Consider the following 21,924-nt stretch of genomic DNA (forward strand, 5'->3'; position numbering starts at 1 on the left):
AAATTTGCCAAATAGTTCCATGCCGGGGGGGGGGGGGGGGGAGGGTGTGGACGTACCCCTGGAAGCGGGGAGCAGTATCCGGGCTTCTCCCTCTCTGGGTCCTCCTCAGAGGGGGACCACCCCTCCCGGCTACCTCCCACCAGGAGCAGTCTTGAGCCTCTTTTCCGGGCTAGCCCTCTTTCCCCCGGCCCTTAGGCAGGGCTGGCAGGTAAGCAATCCAGGGCCAGGCCCTCAGGCAGGGCTGGCAAGTTAAGCAGTCTAAGGCCAGACCCTCAGGCCAGGCTGGGGAAATAAGACGTCTGGTGCCAGGCCCTCAGGCAGGGCTGGCGAGGTGAGCAGGCCACTCTCTGGAGCGGTATGGTGGGTGAGGCTCTCTCAGGGTTCTAGGGAAGGGGGGGAAGGGGGACGCAGGCCCACCCGTCTCCACTGCGTCCCAGCCCAGGGCCCTTGCAGTGGCAAAAGGCGTTTGCCACGGGGTCAGCAGGGCTCCTCCCGCAACACGCCACCCGGGTTGCACCCAACTCAGCCACGAACCGGTGGCTACCCCTGGGCTTCTTCCTCCCCGAAATCCCCGGTACCTGCCTCCTTTGGGTCGCTGGGGCGTGGTAACCCTATGAGGCCCTCTTCATCCACGGGTGGCAGCTCCGGCAGCTCCATGGGTTCATCCTCGGAGGGCAGCTCTTCCAGGTTCTCCGGCCCCAGGCCGCGGGTAGGGCCAGTAAGTTCTCTGGGTCCCAGGCTCTGTACTGCTTCGGCGGGACCGCCTCCGGCTCCCAGGCCGTGGGTGTCTCAGGTGGGCCCTCCTTGGGCTCCCAGGCAGCGAGGAACCCCGATGGGCCTTATCCGGCTCCCAGGCAGTGGGGTACTCCGGTGGGCCCTCCTCCAGCTCCCAGGCAGTGGGGAACTCAGGTGAGGCCTCTGCTGGTTCCCAGGCTGGGGTTAAGGCCAGCCGCTCCCTCTCAGCGTGGCTCTGCGGCCCAGCCTTAGCTGGGAGCTCAGGAGGAGAGGCATCCTTCCCTCTCGGCCGTCCTCCTCTAACTGAGCTCACAGGCCTGGGTTTTAAAGGCCTGGCTCTGTCCACCTGCTTCCGGTCAGGGTTTCTCCTCGGGGGCTCTATCAGCCAGGATGTGTCTGGCTCCCCTCTGGGTCCTCCTCAGAGGGGGACCACCCCTCCCGGCTACAGGGGGGAAGGGAGATATTCACAAAACATCACAGAGGACCTTAGTACCTCCCAATACTTTTAACACTGAGGTTAGGGAACCTACCTGGGATGTGGGAGACCCTCGTTCATTCCCACCTGTGTCCATCCTGGAGCACAGATGTGAAGCTTTGTTTCCCATCTCTCAGGAAAGTGCTTTAATCTCCGGACCATGAAGTATTTTGGGGGAGAGCTTTCTCATTCTCTTCTCTTCAGTTGTTCACTTTGTATATATCAGCAGCATTTAAGCATCAGCAGATTCACGTGGCTATAATGCAGCCATGGTGGCATGTAGAAATGGTTTCCATCTTAAATGGTCCCCTCTAATGTAATAGGAAAATCGGACTTGACATAACCACATCCGTTTTGTGTACTTGGCCACCAGAAGCTGGAAGTTAGGACACCACATAGTCAGGAATAATTTGGCCTTCCTTAGGCAGACAAAACAACTGCACAGCTGCACAGTGCTGCTAATATAGGATACCTGGGAAATAGAGGGGAGTGTGAATAGCTGACCGTGGCTCTGGCTGTCTGTGTCTGTGAGTTTCTTGCTGAAAGTTGCTTTACTGAGCAGTAGATTTTGGTTTTGCTGTTGCTAGAGAAATTGTTAACCCACTAGCTGTATTATGTGCTTCATTCTGAGCAAGTTATCAAAAGAGGTTAGTTAGCGTGTACATTTTGAAGATGCTTGGGTGAATTTTGAGATTATTTCTATGAGCTAAGAGATTAACACGCAGTCCCTAGCAGCTAGGAGGAAGTCTGGCCACCAGAAATCTGCTGCTGACCACTCAACATGATCTCATATTTTGGGTACTCTAGACTTCCTTTCTCTGGTCCAGGGTAGTCAGGACATCTCTCACAATTAGGGTTAAGAAAGTCCACAGTCCCAGGAGATGGTGGGAGTGTCAGTCATGATCATGAAGCTCACTCCAGTAGCCAATTTTTCTCCCCAAAGTCTCTTTCTTTAAGAACTCCCCATAGGAGTGATGAGTGGAACAGCCCATCCCATTATTAGTCCCTCTTTCTTATACTCTGATTAAGGTTGGCTGATTTTTCAGTCTCACACTGTCTTATTTACCAGTCATGATCTTAACACAGTGGTACAGGAGCCAGCAAACAGAGTTGAAAACAGGGGAGTTTGAGTGGGCCTTAAGGACAGTGGATGAGTTGTGTGGCTTTGTTTTGTTTTGTTTCAGGGTTTTTTTTTCCCTTCAGTTTGCAGGAGTTGGTACTGGGAGGTGTACTGAGATCAGCTGACCCTAATTAGGTGGTGAGGCTTTCCTAATTAGGGGCCCTATAAAGGCAGCCACTCAATCAGCCAGCAGCACAGGAGCCAGAAAACAGATGAAAACAGTGGAGTTTGGGGACAGAGTTTGTGGTGTTCTGAGAATGCTGGGGTGCTTGTTGGGGATTGTTTTGGTGGGTATTTTTGTTTTTGTGTCTCGCACTGACAGGAACTAGGGGGAAGGGCTATGACAGGTACAGAGGTGGTAATGAGACAATGAAGATGACTGGATGTGGAAGCTGCAGGATGTACATGGAGGGAGTACCTCAAAAGATCTTTGTTTGTATGAAGTGTCACCTCATAGAGCTGGTGGAAGAGAAGATTTGAGGGTTGGAGATGCAGGTAGAAACTCTGGTTGAGTTTAGAAGGGGGCTCGAGCAGATGATGGAGCAAAGGAATGAGGAGACTGAAGGGAAAAACCCAGACCTGCAGATGGAAATGGGACCAACAAACTCTGAGGGGAGAATGCTGGGTGAGGAAAGTGGCCAGTGGAAGCATGTGATGAAAGGACCCAGCAGAGGAAAAGACAGGGTAGTGAATGAGAAATAGAGCTCAGAAACAGGTTTGCGGAATTGGAAAATGAAGAAGGGGCACAGCAGGTGGTTGCTGAGGGTGGGAGGCCAAGGAAGAAGAGAGGAGCAGCTAATCCTATACAAAGAGTGGATGAACCAATGGAGATACCACCAAATAAGAGTCCCAGGAAGACATAGGAACGGTTGCAGAGGATTGCAAAGGAGAATCGTAGACGAGATGACTTGCAGCCAGAAAGAACAGGGGATAGGCTGGAGAATCGCATCGTTACCAGGAAAAGGCAGGTCTATGTGATTGGGGACTCCCTGCTGAGAAGAACAGACAGGCCTGTCACCAGAGCTGATCTGGAGAACAAAAGGGTGTGCTGTCTGCTGGGTGCTAAGATATGGGATGTGGACCTGAGGCTGAAGAAGATCCTAATGGGAACAGGAAAGAATAGACTGATTGTCCTTCATGTGAGTACAAGTGGCATATCTAGATTCTTGCTGGAACTTATCAAAGGAGACTATGCCAGGCTGGGGAAGACTCTTAAGGAAATTGAGGCACACATGATCTTCAGTGGGATTCTGCCGGTCCCTAGAGGAGGACAACAAAGGTGTGACAAGATTCTGATGATCAACAGCTGGCTCAGGCAGTGGTACTATGAGGAGGGCTTTGGGATGTATGGTCAATGGGAGGAATTCATGGACAGAGGACTGTTCTTTTGGGATGGACTTCACCTGAGTAGGGAGGGAAATGCAATTCTAGGATAGAGGCTGGCACAACTGATGAAGAGAGCTTTAAACGAGGGAGCTGGAGGAGATGGTTGGGAGATGCCCAGGTAATCTCCACGCCTGATTTTAGCACTGAGAGGGAGGAAAATGAAGTAAGAAAGGACACAGCAGTGGGAAGCAGAATGGTCACTAAGAGGAAGGGTGGTGTAGATACCAGTCTAATAGGCGATATTGGCAGTATAATGATTGTGCCAAATCAGGCAAGGAACGTGAGCGAAGCCAAACAGCAAAAATTAAGATGTTTGTACACCAATGTGAGGATCCTGGATAACAAATGGAGGAACTAGAGCTATTGGTAGAGGAAGTGAAACCAGATATTATAGGGCTAACAAAAACATGGTGGAATAGTAGTCACGACTGGTGTACAGCTATTGAAGGGTATGTGCTGTTTAGAAAAGACAGATATAAAGGCAAAGGTGGTGGAATAGCATTGTATATCAATGATGAGGTAGACTGTAAAGAAATTAGAAGTGATGGAATTGATAAGACAGAGTCAGCAAGATCAGCAAGGAAAGCTACATCTTGGAGGTCAGAAGATGTAGAAATAAAGTGAGAAAGCCCAAAAACCTAGTAGAATTAGCCCTTGCAAAGGGAATTAAAACCAATAGTAGAAAGCTCTATATCCATATATATAGAAAGAAAACAAAGAAAGAAATAGGACCACTAAGCACTGAGGATGAGGTGGAGGTTAATAATAATCTAGGCATGGCCAAATATCTAAACAAATTCTTTGCCTCCATTTTTAATTAGGCTAATGATGAGCTTGGGGATAGTGGTAGGGTGGCTAATGAGAATGAGGATATGGAGGTAGAAATTACCACATCCGAGGTAGAAGCCAAATGTCAATAGTTTAATGGGACTAAATCGGTGCAGGGGAGGGGGATGGATAATCTCCATCCAAGAATATTAAAGGAACTAGCACATGAAATTGCAAGCCCATTAACAAGGATTTTTAATGAATCTGTAAACTAAGGTCTGTACCGTATGACTGGAGAATTGCTAACATAGTTCCTATTTTTAAGAAAGGGAAAAAAATGATCCAGGTAACTACAGGCCTGTTAGTTTGACCTCTGTAGTATGCAAGGTCTTGGAAAAAAAATTTGAAAGAGAAAGTAGTTAAGCACATCGAGGTTAACGGTAATTTGGATAAAATACAACATGGCTTTACAAAAGGTAGATCATGCCAGGCCAACCTGATCTCCTTTTTTGAGAAGACAACAGACTTTTTAGACAATGGGAATGCAGTGGATCTAATTTACCTAGATTTCAGTAAGGTATTTGATACGGTTCCACATGGGGAGTTATTAGTTAAATTGGAATAGTTGGGGATTAATATGAAAATTGAAAGGTGGATAAGGAACTGGTTAAAGGGGAGTCTACAACGGGTCATACTGAAAGGTGAACTGTCAGGCTGGAGGGAGGTTACTTGTGGAGTTCCTCAGGGATTGGTCTTGGGACCGATCTTATTTAACCTTTTTATTATTGACCTTGGCACAAAAAGTGGGAATTTGCTAATAACGTTTGTGGATGACACAAAGCTGGGAGGTATTGCCAATACAGGGAAGGATCAGGATATCATTCAGGAAAATCTGGATAACTAGAGTAATAGAAATAGTAAATAGTAAATAGTAATAGAAATAGGAATAGGAATAGAAGTAGGAATAGTAATAGAAATAGGAAATAGTAACAGAAATAGGATGAAATTTAATATTGGAAAGTGCAAGATCAAGCACTTAGGGACTAATAACAAGAATTTCTGCTATAAGCTGGGGATGCATCTGTTGGAAGTGACAGAGGAGGAGAAAGACCTGAGCGTACTGGTTAATCGCAGGATGACTATGAGCCACCAGTGTGATGTGGCCGTGAAAAAACTAATGCGGTCCTTGGATGTATCAGATGAGGTATTTCCAGTAGAGATAGGGAGGTGTTAGTACCGTTATCCAAGGCTCTGGTGAAACCTCATTTGGAATACTTTGTATAGTTCTGGTTCCCCATGTTTAAGAAAGATGAAACTCAAACTGGAACAGCTGCAGAGAAGGGCTACTAGGATGATCCAAGGAATGGAAAACCTGCCTTATGAAAGGAGACTCAAAGAGCTTGGCTTGTTTAGCCTAACCAAAAGAAGGTTGAGGGCAGACATTATTGCTCTCTATAAATACATCAGAGGGATAAATACCAGGGAAGGAGAGGAATTATTTAAGTTCAGCGCCAATGTGGACACAAGAAGTAATGGATTTAAACTGGCCATCAGGAAGTTTAGACTTGAAATTAGACGCAGGTTTCTAACCATCAGAGGAGTGAAGTTCTGGAATAGCCTTCCAAGGGGAGCAGTGGGGGGAAAAAAAAGCTAGCTTCAAAACTGAGCTTGATAAATTTATGGAGGGGATGGTATGATGGGACAGCCTAGTTTGGCAATTGAGTGATCTCTGACTATTGGTGGTAGATATACCAATGGCCTGTGAAAGGATGTTGGATGGGGTGAGTTCTGAGTTATTACAGATAATTCTTTCTTGGGTGTCTGGCTGGTGAGTATTACCCACATGATCAGGGATTAACTGATCACCATATTTGGGGTCAGGAAGGAATTTCCCCCCAGGGCAGATTGGCAAAGACCCTGGGGGTTTTTTGCCTTCCTCTGCAGCATGGGGCATGGGTCACTTGCTAGTGGATTGTCTGTACCTTAAAGTCTTTAAACCATGATTTGAGGGCTTTAATAACTCAGTCATAGGTCAGGGGTCTATTACAAGAGTGGATGGGTGAGGTTCGGTGGCCTGCGTTGTGCAGGTCAGACTAGATGGTCATATTGGTCCCTTCTGACCTTTGAGTCTATGATTCTATCAGTGGTCCTTTTCGTTTGGACTAATTAAATCTCTCTTTTTCATACCTCCTCTCCTCCCCCATCAACATTTGTTATTAGTATTGTGACATCTTACAAACTTTCACATATCTTTTACAATAGAGCCCACACTGAGGGTAAATATGTAGGCCCAATCATTAAATGCATTGAACTCTCCAATCCAATTGTGAGTTTATTTTCCCCAAATTACGGAAGATTATTGCTATTAGTCATCTGTTAAGCACCAAAATACTAGTCTCTGTCCTTAAAATGAAATTAAAGAGAGTATATGACCCAAAGAGCTTAAATATAATGCTAAAAAGGCCACGGAAATCACTTTATTGTTTTTAGAAGAACAGTATTTCATTTGAACAGTATTTGAACAGTATTTGATTACCAGCGGTGACGTGTCTGTGCTACTCTACAATGCTGTTATAGCTAGCATTTACTGACCCTGTTTATGAAATTCTAAGCAGTGTGCATAGACAGAAGGGACCATGAAGAATGAATTCTGCTTTCCGTCCCAGAGGATGACTGCTTTCTGTCCCAGTCAATGTAAGCTCTGTTGGAGCTCCTGTCCGTTCTGGAGTTATAGAGAGAGGTCCCCAGGGCCCCCAGTGCAGTATGTCTTCTCTAATTCTAACTTAGAGATAACAAACACTTTTTGCTTAGGGACATCCTTAAGGGGAAGTGCTATCTTCTCTCTTTTTACCATAAAATCCCCAGTGTGGAGAAAGAGATTTTAAAAGCTCCTTTTCAGTGCTTAATTACTCAGAGGCAGACGAGAGAATGAGAGAGAAATTCTTTCTTCCAGAGGTAGGAGTGGATAGAGTTGGTTCCATGTTGTACACGCTAGGGGACTGATAGGGCAAAGGAGACAGTGTGGTTATCGGAAGTTCTGTGGCCTGTGTTATGGGTGAAATCCTGGATGAATGGAAGTCAAGGGCAAAACTCGCAAGGAATTATGAACAGTTGTGCTTTCAAGTGTTTGCTCATCCAACAGATCAACAGTCCTGGAAGAACTAAGAAGATCCTCATTTTCCAAAATCAGCACTCGTCTAGCTCTGCTCCCATTGAAGTCAATGGCAAAACTCCCCTTGTCTTCAGTGGGAGCAGAGTTAAGCCAATGCCTGGTGCTTTTCGAATTCAGACCGTAGAAGCCTGCAAGGGAGTGACAGGTATTGGGGGTGCTACAAGGATTTCTATTTACTGATTTTTCTCCAAAATTCAATCCAGGGGAGGAAGAATGAAAGGTTCAGTGAAGGCAGAGGAAAGAGCCAAATGTTTGGTTTGGTCACCTATGAACTGTGTTGGGCGGGTGAGAGTCTGCAAATCCAACCAAGCAAAATCAACATCATTATCCCCTGCTTGAGAGGCAGATTGAGAAGAGGGATGGCCTCTCTCATCATTAGAATTGTTCCATCCAGCTCAGTAAAAACTATTTTGATATGTCTGAGCAGGGAGTGCTGCCTGTGTTTTGCTCACTCTAAAGACATGAGGTCACTCTAACTAAGGCTGCTAATGCAAGTGTTAGGAAATGAACAGAAGAAGAAGATGAATCATGAGATCCCCTTTTTCAAAAACTTGGAAGGTTCCACAAAAAAGCTCTTGTTTGTGCTATCCAAATGTCAGAAGTATCTGATTTCCCCTGAGGGTTGCAGAGAGTGGACAAATTTGATTTGAAATAGAAAAATCTTAATCTGTTGCATAATTACTGTGTCCCCTGCTAGCCCTGAGATGGATCTCAGTAAGCAAAATCTTCATTGATTGATTCACTTTCTGTCCAAGATGCACAGACAGCCTGCTCTGCTGGTTTATCTGGCAGTTTGGAGCCCCAGTTTACACCAGATTACAAACCTCCACAATCTGTTCTTCATATTTTAGATTCAACTGCATGGCCATCTCTGGTCATTAAGATTAATTTATTACATGATGAGAATATTGAACTAGAGGTGGTTTGAAAATGGAATTTCTATCTTCTGGGAAATATGGACATTTCATAATTGGCTTTTGTCCTGTATTGGAATATTTTGAAATTTTCATGAAATGGATATTCTGAAAAAAATTAATCCAGAGACATCAAAGTGACATTATTGAAATGTTTCTTTTTGTATCATGTTGAAATGTTTAATTTCAGTAATTCCAACCCATTACAAATATAACATAACATCATACAGAATACTAAATAGAGTGTTGGATAATATATATATATATATATAATATATAATATTGAATTTCATATTGCATTGTAATTGTTTATAACCTAACGTGTCATAGAAGTCAAAATAAAATAAGAAAGCTGGAACAAAATGAAATGGTTATGTCTGTAAACAAAGCACTCCAGTTTGATTGAAATAATTACACATTTTTTCTGTTGAATGTTTTCTCAAACTTGGCCCACTCTTCCAACATATTTTGATTTCAGCAAAATGGCATTTTGCAAAGGAGAACAGTTCCATCATTCTCCTCCCCCTCCCACTACCTCTACATCAAATTTTAACTATTGCTTCCCGTTGTTTTCAGGCTCCAAGATCTCTGCTTAAATGTATTGATGGTATGGAGAAAAACAACCAGACATGTGTGACTGAGATACATCTGCTGGGATTCTCTGATTTCCAATCACTGCAAGTCTTGCCCTTTGTGCTCGTCTTCATCTTCTATGTGATGGCCCTGGTGGGGAACACGCTGATTGTTATCGTCACGATCGCTGACTCTGCCCTTCACACCCCCATGTATTTCTTCCTCAGGAATTTATTCTTCCTGGAGATCTGCTACACCTCAGTCACCCAGCCCAAGATGCTGGTGAACCTACTGTCACAGACCCAGACCATCTCCTTCATGGGCTGTAGTGCTCAGATGTGTTTCTTTGTTTTCTTTGACATCACGGAGTGCTGCCTTCTCCCTGTCATGGCGTATGACCGATACGTGGCCATATGCCATCCTCTGAAATACACCCTCAGGATGAACCAGATGGTTTGTACTTGTATGGCAGCTGGTGCCTGGACCATTGGTGCCCTGGTGGCTTTTGGACACAGCCTTTCAATATTTACTCTGCCTTTCTGTGGGTCTAATAGAATCAGCCATTTCTTCTGTGATGTTTTCCCTGCTCTGAAACTGGCCACCACAGACACCTAAAAAAATGAAGCTGCTGTTACCACCACCACCACAGTTCTCTTCATCCTGCTCCCATTTTTGCTCATCCTCTTGTCCTATGGCCTCATCATCTCCACAATCCTGAAGATGCCCTCAGCTGAGGGCAGACACAAAGCCTTCTCCACCTGCTCCTCCCACCTCATTGTGGTTTCTCTCTTCTACGGGACTGGAACTTCTATTTATATGCAGCCCAGTTCAATGCAGTCTCAGGGCAGTGGCAGGTTCTTTTCCCTCGTATACACGATGCTGACTCCAACATTCAACCCCATTATTTACAGCCTGAGGAACAAGGAGATAAAATCTGCTCTCAGGAATACAATAGGCAGGACATTTTTTCCTAAGGTAACATCTATGGGATGATGCTGTTGATGCTGTTGTGCGTGGGAGACTGGCAGTGGGGAAACTGTGCATTTCCATTCTTGTCTGAAATGTCTTAAATATTTTCCTCTCACCCAGGCACAAATCATGCGTAACTCCACTGAAATATTAATTCTCTTTACACTCACAGTAGTGTAAATGTGTAAAACACTGGTGAAACCATTACTGGAATTCTGTTCACAGTTCTGGAGTTCCTACATGAAATTCACATTGAGTAACTGGAAAGATTTCAGAGAAAGTCTAGAGGATTGATTCATGTGCAGGAAAGGTGAAGGAGCTAGATCTATTTTGCTTATTGAAAGGATGGTTAAATAATGGCTTTATCACAACAAATAAGTAACTCGGAGTAAATGACTCTAAAATTTAGCAGACAAAGTCATGACAAGATCCAATGGCTTGAAGCTGAACTAAGCAAACATCAAACTACAGATATGATCCAATATTTTACCAGTAAGAGAATAAAATCATTACTAATGAGGATTGCAGATGACACACATATTGGGTCGGGGTAAACGATGAAGAAATCAGGCCACATGAATTCAGAGCCACCTGGATCACTTCGTGAGCCGAGGGCAAACAAATAGTATGTGTTTTAATACAGCTAAATGTAAATGTAAGCATCTAGGAACAAAGAACATGGGCCAAACATGCAACGTCCGGCTTTCTGTCCTGGGAAGCAGTGATTCTCCACACTGTCAATTTCAAAATCAAAATTGTGCATTTTTATAGTTTTGCTCTCATTGAAAAGGATTGATTTTGGGGAAGTTCCATGGCCTGTGTTCTGCAGACTACATGATCACAGTAATCCCCTACGGCCTTGGTATCTATACATTATCTCTAGGAACAACTTCCAGGGGGATGTGAGAGCTTCTCCATCATTTGGAATCTTTAAATAAAGTTTGGATATCTTTCTCAAAGGTACCCTTGTTTTCACCGTAGATTTCTGGGATTCATTCAGGAATCACCAGCTGAGGTTCCAAAGATGACTTTGAAGGAGGTGATTACCCTAATGGCCTCTTCTGGTCTTAAAACGTTTGAATCTATGAACAGTTCACTGAAAGCAATAGTCCAGATTCCCCTCTAACTTAAACTGGTGTAAAAGAGAAGTCATGTAGTTGAGGTGCATAGATTCAAGTCAGTGTAAACCTCATCTAGGTAAGAAATGTTGGGCTCTTTATCACATATGTATCATATGATCGATGGAGTTTTGATGTGTCTTAAAGTGTCATTATTTGGGACTGATGTATAATTTGTTATGGAACAATACTTTTGTGTGAAGCTTTTCACATACTTGTGTATTATATAAAGTAATAATGATACCCTGAACAAAGTTCTTTCAAATCATTGTATTTGCTATCCATATAAACACTGAATACACTGTTAATAAACATAACATAATGTGTACCAACCAAACTGACTTGGATTTTAAAGGGAACAATGAGAGTTAGAAGTCCAATTCCAAGTGATTTTCAACAGCAGTCAGGCACCTAATTCCCTTTGGTTGCTTTGAAAATCTTAGCCATAAAGAATCATGAAGTTCTAAGAGTCTTTTGGAAGAAAATGGCATGGTTATTAACAAGCATACTTGAGTGTTTAACTCACAATTTTTTGGAGGCATTAATTAGTTAGTTAGTCACGTTAAAAACTTAAATTTCCGTACCTACTCTGCATATATTCACTCCTACCCCATCTAATGGTATAAAGTGACAAACAATTGAATAATGGACAGATCAAACTCCACCAGGAGGCATCAATGCCCCTCCCGTTGGATAAACACATAACTCCCATGTTCTTGGTCTGGAGCTGTAGTCAGGGTTTTGACATGCGTCCACTAAAAAATGTGTCAAGGCTTCCAAATCGTTATCACATTTTATCAAAGTTTAGACAGTAGCAAATTCTCTGGATTCATAGCAACATCTAGGGATGAAAATCCCAGCTGACTCTTCCAAGACCTTTGTGCTAGCCTGTTTGCAGCTACTGAGAAATTTGGGAGTTAAATAACTGATGTATAAACACAACACAAGAACTCTTCGATGGATGGATTCTAAACTTTGTCTTTGTTTAATATATTCCATTGGTGATGGAGGATCTATAGTTAGGGCCTTTGGGTATTAATTCAAAACAACATTTATTACATCATGTCCCCTGAAATGTTGCTAGTTAGTTTTCAATGGCATGGACCAAACTGCTCCTTGGTGCAACTCCTCTCATTTCACTGTGGTTGCACCAGCGATGTGTCTGACCCAGCATGCTTTTATCACAGAGATTTTGGGCCAGGTTCTGATCACACATGAACAGCTGGAGTGAGCGGAATTAGTCCATATTTACACCAGAGTGACTGAATTGAGAATCTGAGCCATTGTGCACATTCAAAGTTCTCCAGTGTCTCAAAATAGCAATGTGTCATAAAAACTGAATCTCAGAAGGAGAACACAGAAGAAGCGGTGCCTGTTGTGCTTCCATTGTAACCAAACTGTGCTGCACTTGGACTAGAGGCAAATGCACCAGACACTGCATATACACACACAAACACAAACACACACAGTCCTGGCATTTCATTTCCAAACACAGGGCTAGTGTTCTAAAGCTATTTATTTGCCTAAAGATGCATACAGTAACCTAGTGAGATTTTCGAAAGCAATGGGTGGGGATAGGTTTAGAAGAGGACATAACATCCTAAGTACTCCTCTAAGTGCCTAAATCCCAGAATCAGGCCCCAATGGAATTCTCTAAACCCTTGATCAGCTGCCCCCAAACTCTGTAGGTGCCAAGGCCAAAATTTTTGCAATAAAAGTTCCCTAGGTGCCTACATTTCTGCTTCTGGATATGGGCACTGCAATCTCAGGCCAGACGTCCCAACATGTATCCTCCAGAGCAATGCATGAACCATGGGAAGATAGATGTTCCTCTGCCTATCTCCCTTGCAGCATCTGAGCTCACCTATTAGTTTGGGTCCCACAAACCAGCTCTCCCAAAAAGGTGGGGACTTCCTTAGTCTCTACAGTTAGAGCGGTTCCATTCTGGCTGAAAAATGGAACAGTCATTGGGCCAGAGAGAAAGAGAGAAAATATAAGAATGAATAAGAACAGCCACAGTGGGTCAGACCAATGGTCCATCTAGCCCAGTCTCCTGTCTTCCGAGACTGGCCAGTACCAGATGCTTTAGAGGGAATGAACAGAACAGGACAATTTTGAGTGATCCACCCCCTATCATCCAGTCCTAGCTCCTGGCAATCAAAGGCTTAGGGGCACCCAGAGCATGGTGTTGTGTCCCTGACCATTGAGGCTAATAGCCATTGACGGACCTATCCTCCGTGAAATTAGCTAACTCTGTCATGAACCAAGTGATATTTTTCACCTTCACTTCATGTCCAGGAAACAAGCTCAAAGGCTGACTGAGTGGTGTGAAAAAGTGTGTCCATGTCTTTGTTTTAACCCTACTGCCTATGAATTTTATCAGGTGACCCCTGGTTTTTGCATTATGTGGTTGGGTGAATGCCTGTAGGGTCTGGTGATTGGTTCACTTCCTTGGGCGATGAGAACCCGGAGTTCCAGATCGCCTTCTTCAATGACTTTTTTGTTATTTATCTTGCCTCTCTTAGAGTTTGAAAATCTGTTTTACTTTAAATCTTTTGTTTTTCTGCTGAAAGTAAACCATACTTTGGGTTAAGAAGGCTGTCAGGGTTACTGTATTTGCCACTGGTCACTTAAGGAAAGAAGAACAGGTGTTCAACCAATTTGGGCCCACGGGGTAAGCGCGGAGGATACACGGAGTGCTGGAACCCAGGGCCTGGGCTAAGATCCAGACACTAGAGCGGACACACTCGGAGAGGGGTGACAGAGGTGCAGCTCAACCTGCAACTATGATAACTTGGTGCCCTTGTGAGTATCAGCGACAGTTTATGGCTCGCCGTGGGACTGAGCCATGCAGGAGAGTAGCTCGGGGCTTTGTACCAGAAAAGGTCACTCTTCAGTGCTTTTGTGGTCTTTCTTCACCTGGTCCAATGTCCATTGACCTGAGTGGATGCAGAGTTAGGCCAGCACTGAGCCGTTTGTAAAATAGACGTTAGGCAGTAAATGTTCCCCACGGTATTTTGTTCGACCTTTTCATCCAGAGAAGGGCTGGACTTTTCAAAGAAGTCTGAGACAGTTAGGATCCTAACTACTGTTGATTTCAACGGGACTTCAGCATCTAACTTTGTTAAATGCCTTTGAAAATCCCAGCCAGGTTTCCTATAAATTCCTTTATCAGAATAAGCAATCCCACAGCCTAAAACACCCTTCTGTGAAGGAAGTTCTTTTTGGTTTTTCTGTTGATGTGTTCAGCTCATTTTTTCTCACATTCAGCCTAAACTTGCTCTTTTCCAGCTAACTCACCTTTACTACTTCCCCTCCTCTACACAACGGACACAGTATCAGGGCTCCACATGGTTGTTGCGTCACCTGGTGAGTCGTTATATCCCAGTTCCCTAAGTTCTCTGTCCCATACAGTCTGTTAAAAAAAATCCAGTTCTGCAATATATAGCTGCCTTTTCATGCTGGCCAGTCCCGCCGGTAAGGATGGGCAAACCATCATACCTATAATAAAACCGTTCAGATACTTTATTCCCTAAAGTGAGCTTCCTGGGTAGGCAGCAGTTTGACAAAAAGGCCTGGGGGTTACACTAGACAAAAAGATGGACATGAGTCAACAGTGTGCCCTTATTGACATCAAGGGTAATGGCATATTAAGTTGCATTAGTAGAAACATTGCCAGCAGATGGAGGGAAGTGATTATTCTCCTCTATTTGGCACTGGTGAGGTCACACTTAGAGTTCTGTATCCAGTTTTGGGCCCCCCACTACAGGAAGGATGTGCACAAATTGGAGAGAGTCCAGCAGAGGGCAACCAAAATGATTAGGGGGCTAAGCTGTTCTCGGTGGTGGCAGATGAGAGACCAAGGAGCAATGATCTCAAGTTGCAGTGGGGGAGGTCTAGGTTGGATATTAGGAAAAAGTTTTTAACTAGGAGGGTAGTGAAGAACTGGAATGGGTTACCTAGGGAGGTGGTGGAAACTCCATCCTTAGAGGTTTTTAAGGTGCAGCTTGACAAAGCCCTGACTGGGATGATTTAGACTATAGACTATATCAAATTTATAATATCAAATAAAAATGATCAACATAATGGGTTTCGTTTTCATAAACAGTGCAGCTGTACATTTTAATGTTGTGCTTCTAAATGCATTTGGAAAGGAAAGCGCTATTGGAGTTCAAGTCATTAATGTCCAGATGAACGTGGCTAGCTGGGAATGCCAGGGTGGGAGTTTTACTGCAGAAGGATTGACAACCAAGGAAGGTTCAAATACCTGCATCTAGATCTGGTGAAAATTGCTGTTTTTGCTATAAAAATTCAAATGAAATCTTCTTTAAAAATAATATATTTTCAATTTATTTTGATAAAACAAAAATGATTTTTTTTGCTTGGTGTTTACATTTTGAGGATCCCCCCAATTTTTCCCATTTTGCTGGAAAGAAGAGTGGTGGATGAAAAGGGAAGAACCCTCCCCCCAACAAAAATCCTGATTTAATTTTCATTTCTAAAATTTAAAAAAAGTTTTCATTAAAGAAAGTTGTTCCACCCACAAAAAATCATTTCATTTTATTAGAATTTTTTTCATGGAATTTTTCTGGGTTTTTTATACCTTTTCACTGGAAAAAGAGGGGATAAAGAAAATGTTCCAAACTATTTTTTCCCCCAGTTTTTGAAAACAAAAAAAACAACCAAACCCTAAACAGTTTCACCCGTTTAATCAAAAGAAAGGACAATGCTTCATAATACTTTTCTTTTTTCTTTTTTTAAGACAGAGAATAATGAATTTTTCATCACAATAAATGTTTGGGGGGAAAACCAAGCAAGGAAAAAAAATGACTGCCTCTGGGTGCAACTTGCGTGTGAACTTAAGCAGAGAAAGTGCATTGCACATGAAATGTGCCTATTGCCATCTCCACCCCAAGACCCTCTGCAAGCCAGCAGACGTTGGCTATGTGTGTGCAAGGTTCCTAGCCTGACTTCTGCTAACTTTGCTTTATAACAGCAGCGCCCAATGACTTCAGCTGGGCCTCAGGCCCCCTATCTGGCCTGTTATCCTAGCCTCATGTCTCAGGATCTGACTTTCTATTACACCATCTGCTGCTCCTTACAGGCCATATTGCAGCCGGTCACAAATAGAGACCTCCAGATACCTCATTAGCACTTGTTTGTCTAGGTGCTGTGTGTTGATGTGCGTGAAATGTGCATTTGACAGATGACAGAACAAGGAGCAATGACCTCAAGTTGCAGTTGGGGAGGTCTAGGTTGGATATTAGGAAAAGGTTTTCCCTAGGAGGGTGTTGAAGCACTGGAATGGGTTACCTAGGGAGGTGGTGGAGTCTCCATCTTTAAAGGTTTTTAAGCTGAGGCTTGACAAAGCCCTGGCTGGGATGATATAGCTGAGGTTAGTCCTGCTGTGAGCAGGGGGTTGGACTAGATACCTCCTGAGGTCCCTTCCAACTCTTGGATTCTATGATTCTATGATTTTCTCTGTTCTTCCTCCGTTTGCTTTGATACAATATAAAGAAAAACCCTGCAGAAAAGACAGAGGCTTCCTGTTCCACTGTGGATAAAGGATGAAAGAGTCACTTGGCAAGATGGAGAAAGAAAGAAAGAAAGAAAGAAAGAAAGAAAGAAAGAAAGAAAGAAAGAAAGAAAGAAAAGGACTCTAGACCTGTTCAATTGTGCGAGGATGGGGTCTGCGGGCAGGTGCTGGATGCAGTGGCGTGTGGGGGTGAGTGGACTTGCTAGAGAGAGTGGCCAGAGTGCCATGGGGGAAGGGGGCTGGCTGAGAAGGCTGGCCAAAGTAGAAGGGAGGGGATCCAGCTGGGGGGTTACTGCCTGGAATGGAGGGGCTGAAGTGACTGGGGAGGCAGAACACAAGGCTGGACACAAGGCTCTTGCTCTTGTTGTACAGGGGGCTCGGAGTTCAACTAAAACTAAGTTTTGCATAAGCCCTTCTGTACACCATCCATAGTGAATTACTCCTCCAGTGCCTGGCCTTCTCCCCCAGGTTACAGTTGGGGCAACTGAGGCACAGAGAGCTGAGGTAATTCAGTTGCGTAGCTGGGCTTAGATCACAAGAGCTCCAGGTGACTTGACTTCCTCTCTATAACCCCTGCTGCCTGGCTGCCCTTGTTATCATTGTAGGCTGGGATTGTCAAGGTGGTCTAAGGGAGTTAGGCCCCCAAGACGTGCATGCCTTACTCTCCCTTAGGCCCCTTTGCAAATCCCAGCCTTCATAGTTCTGAAAGTCAAGAGAAGCCCAGGCCTTGGAAGATGCCAAGAGAGACCCGGTGCCAGAATTACAAAAGGGATTAGGCATCTAAGGAAGCTGACAGTTGCCTAGTGGGATCTGCAGTAACACCTCAGCAAGTTAGGAGCCTAATTCCCATTGGATGCTCATGGGATTTAGCTACTTGGCAGATTTAGGAGCTTTGGGAAATCCCAGCATATACCTGTCCCACCTTTAGGTGCCCAAATCCCTTGGTAATCCCGGTGCACAGAAAGCACAGAAGCTGGGCTAGAGTCATAAAACCCTAGGGGAGATCCTAGGGCCTGGGCTAGGCAGGAGGTCAGACTAGAGGAGCAGAACGGCCCCTTTTGGCTTTACAATGGATGAGTTTATGAAGTTTTGCCTCTGGGCCTCTGCTTCTGAGCTGTTCAGGTCTCTCGAGAGTGAGTCCCACAAGCCCTTAGGAAATAGACATGGGTAAATCACGTTCCCGCAGCATCGCTGCTTTAATGCCAGTGATGCTCAAAGCCAGCTACACACTGCTCAGCTGCAGAGAGCAACCGATCTGAGTCTAGTTCTGTCAGGTCATGCTCAGAGTGAGGGGTGAGATGACTCTTACACACTTGAGTCTTTGGCTTCTACATAGCTCGATAGGTAGATAATGACTGAAGAATCCTGGAGCTGGACGACCGGAGTCATCACCTGTTGGGGAAAAATCCACAGAGGCCAGTACAGTAAGTGTGCTATGTCAGTTAAATATATGTGTGGGGATTAACATACAAGGGAAATTTAAGACCGTGAATCAGAATTGCTGTCAGCATTCACTAAGGATTTGACTGTTAAGTTACTCAAACAACTAGAGATAGTCGGGGGGGGGGGGGGGGGAATAATTCCTCTGGTGGAAAATTTCAACTTTTCATCAAAAACTCCAAACCCAATTTTTTTTCAGCTTTAGGCAACTGCAAACTTTCAGCTGAAGAGTGTAAAGTTTAAGATGAAAACCAAACAAGGTTGCTTGCTGAGTACTCAGTTTTCTAACAAAACATCACAGATCTTGAAGGAAAGCAGACGCATTGTGAGAACAGTGTTTTCCTAAAAAAACAATTTTTCATCCAAAAAACCCAACCAACCAACCAAAATTCAACTGAAACTTTCCAACCAGACTGAAACTTCAAACAAGGGTGGGGAACCTTAATGTTGGCTAATAACAACATAACTGGAATCCCATTCATTCTACTGCATCTGTTTGATTTCTGTTTCAAAGGAAAGTAAAACTGAGTAAGCGGCAAAGCTGATACCCACAGAATATGGGACTAGGAGCTTTGAACCCAGTTTCAGAGTTGCAGCCAGATCTGTCTATTCAGACATGGAGCTTAGATGGACAGGGAGGTGGTCACTGGGACTAGAAACCTCTTTGTCTAGCACCATATCCAGGCTCCATCACTGCTGACAGCTGAGCACACAAATATCATAATAAAGTGCAGAAAATATACACATAATACGACACAGCCCGTCTTCCAAAGAGCTCACAGTCCTAGTAGACCAGGCAGAGAAAGGGAGGGAGGGAAAGAGAGTCACTGCGGGGGGAAGTGACTGGCTGAAGGTCACACAGCAGGTCAATGGCAGAACCAAGAACAGAACCCAGGTGTCCTGATTGTCATTGACCCGCAGAGCACAGACACAAAGTCACAAAGGGAAATGATACAACACAGCAGTAACTGAGCCATGCCATTAATCCATCATCACACAGCTTTGTAAGCGTGGCTGGCACTGGGCCCATAAATCAATGTGTGAATTGGCAGCAGGCCGTCTATGTGGAATCATCACAGCCAAGTGGCCGTGTCGGACGCTAGGTAAGTCTATGTCGTATTTCCCTGGCAATGGGACTGAGGCTGTGCTGGTGTTTTACAGTTTCTGTTCCAGGCCCAAGCTGCGAGCCTGCGGTTGGTCACAATAAAGGGACTTTCTTTGCTAGGACTGTTGGTTTCGGTGTGAACTGACCCAGCTTCCAAGACTTGTGTTCATTGACATCAGTTGGATAACGCACCGGACTAGTCGTCTCATTCTCCACAGCGAGGAGCCCTCACCGGCCCTGCTCAGTGGATGTGATCAGGGCTGTGCTCTGACAGTCACATCGTAAGTTACTACGGAGAGAGGAATCAGGATCATTCCCTCGGTCACTCTAACCCTCACCATTGCCCTTCTCCTTCCCTCCGCAGGCAGGACACAATGTGCTGAGGAAGAAAATATCCAACCGAACCACCGTGACCGAATTTCTTCTCCAGGGATTCTCCGACGTTCGGGACCTGCATATTTTGCACTTTGTGGTATTTCTAGTGGTTTACCTGTCAGCCTTAATGGGGAACCTTCTCATCGTCACAGTCATAGCCCTCGACCGCCACCTTCACTCCCCCATGTACTTCTTCCTGATCAATCTGTCCATCCTAGGCATTGGCTCCATCTCTATCACTATCCCCAAATCCATGGCCAATTCCCTCATGAACACCAGGTAAATTTCTTATGCTGGATGTGTCACCCAAGTCTTTTTCCTCCCCTTCTTGGTGGGAGCAGATTTTTTTCCTTCTCACCGTCATGGCGTACGATCGCTATGTCGCCATCTGCCAGCCACTGCAGTACGAGAGAGTGATGAACAGGGGAGCTTGTGTCCAAATGGCAGCCGGGGCCTGGGCCAGCGGTGGTCTCATTTCTGCCCTGCACACCGGAAACATGTTGGCAATCTCCTTCTGCAGAGGCAACAAGGTGGATCAGTTCTTCTGTGACATTCCCCAGCTCCTCAAGCTCACCTTCTCTGACTCCTACCTCAGTGAAACGGGGGTCATTCTCTTTATTGTGGGCTTAGTCTTATGCTGCTTTGTTTTTATAATTGTGTCTTATGTTCAGATCATCAGCACAGTGCTGAGAATCCCCTCTGAGCAGGGCTGGCACAAAGCCTTCTCCACCTGCCTGCCTCACCTCACTGTGCTATCCTTGTTAGTATGCACTGGCAGCTTTGCCTACCTGAAACCCCTCTACAGCACGACGTTACGGCTGGATCTCGTGGTGGCTGTTTTCTATTCGGTGCTGCCTCCAATGTTGAATCCCATCATCTATAGCATGAGAAACAAGGAGATCAAAGCTTCCCTGTGAAAACTGACAGGGTGGTAGTTATCCACAAAAATTAAAGGTCCATCTTTTTCCTTTGACTGTGATTTCATTCTGTGTCTGTAGAGAAATGTAATCAATAGGCGACATTAGTGTCTCTGTGAGAACATGCTTTGCAATCTCTTTACATGCAAAGGGGTATTTACAGTGTCAAAAATGCACACTGTAGGAGAGTAAAGAGTTAAAAGTTGGATAAATGGTCAGGCCTAAGTTATGGGGAACAGGGTCAAGGCACGGGCAAATCTTGTGTTCGTTAATTGGTGTGAATTCTAGTTAAAGTCTGTTATCTCTCTTCTTTTCCTCCCTTCCTGGCCATCTGCGCAGGGGATGAGGCTAACTATCACCACTCCTGCACAGGCCAGGGTGGGAAGAAAGCATTATCTTCCTTCCCCCCCGGCATGCCTTTTCTTCAAAGAATGTTAGTGTAAAATTAATATGTTTTAAGATGATGTGCCTGACCTCTGTATGGTAATCCTGTAAACAACAAACAGTGGTGGGTATAATTGTATTCATCATGTAGTTGTTAATATTGATTTTATAGGTGTCAATGTAACCAAATAAGAGTCTATGGGGAGTTGCTGGAAATGTATACATTTACATACTGGTATGGATAAAATAATTGTAAAGTAACCCCCTCCCCCCCGTCGCTCATTCGTGGCATCTAGGTGAAACGAGGAGGCAATAAAGGTTTCTGTCTCCCCAATCCGCCCCAGGGACAACCAGTTTGGTTATTTCTAACACACACAAACTCAGGTCAATGGAGTTACTGTAGATTTACACTAGTGGAAATAAGATCGGAATCTGTTTATCTATCTATGTGTCTCTCTCAGGTCTCTGTACTGCCACCCATCCCTGGGCTAGCTGAGTACCTGCCACATAAAAGCAGCAGCCAGATCAAAGTCTAGTGAACTTGATGAGGTTATTGGGTCTTCTCCGTTTGGGTGTATAAACTCTGCTTGTGTTATGCCGGCTGTTGGTTTATTGGTTGCTTGTATAACTCCAAGGGATATGACAGTATGAAATCCTAAGCTCTGTGTTTTGGAATTATTGCCAAGCTGACGGCACATTTCTGCTGTCTCTCAGTGGCTGCGTGTTGTGCTGGATCCCAGACAGCTGCCCTGGCTGGGACAGGTGTTTGACACCTGGCTGAAGGACCACCACTGACAGTCATCAAGACTAGGCTTTTGGGGGTCATTGATTTGTATGGTCTTTGAATGAATTCCCTGCCCTGCCGCCGGGAAAACAGGCAGCTAGAGAATGGAACATCACAGTTCAAACCCATGGCACAGAGACGGGGGTCTGGTGA

The 21,924-nt window shown here is 44.6% G+C and overlaps 1 pseudogene; it reads left to right on the forward strand.

The window, feature by feature from the left end:
- The first annotated feature begins 9,179 nt into the window (after positions 1 to 9,179).
- LOC137148665 (olfactory receptor 10A4-like) lies at positions 9,180 to 20,603 on the forward strand (annotated as a pseudogene).
- The last annotated feature ends 1,321 nt before the right edge of the window (positions 20,604 to 21,924 follow it).

Source organism: Emydura macquarii, unplaced genomic scaffold, assembly GCF_026122565.2.
Source record: "Emydura macquarii macquarii isolate MOO-44397 ecotype Brisbane River unplaced genomic scaffold, CSIRO-AGI_Emac_v2 contig_685, whole genome shotgun sequence".
Lineage (NCBI taxonomy): Eukaryota > Metazoa > Chordata > Testudines > Chelidae > Emydura > Emydura macquarii.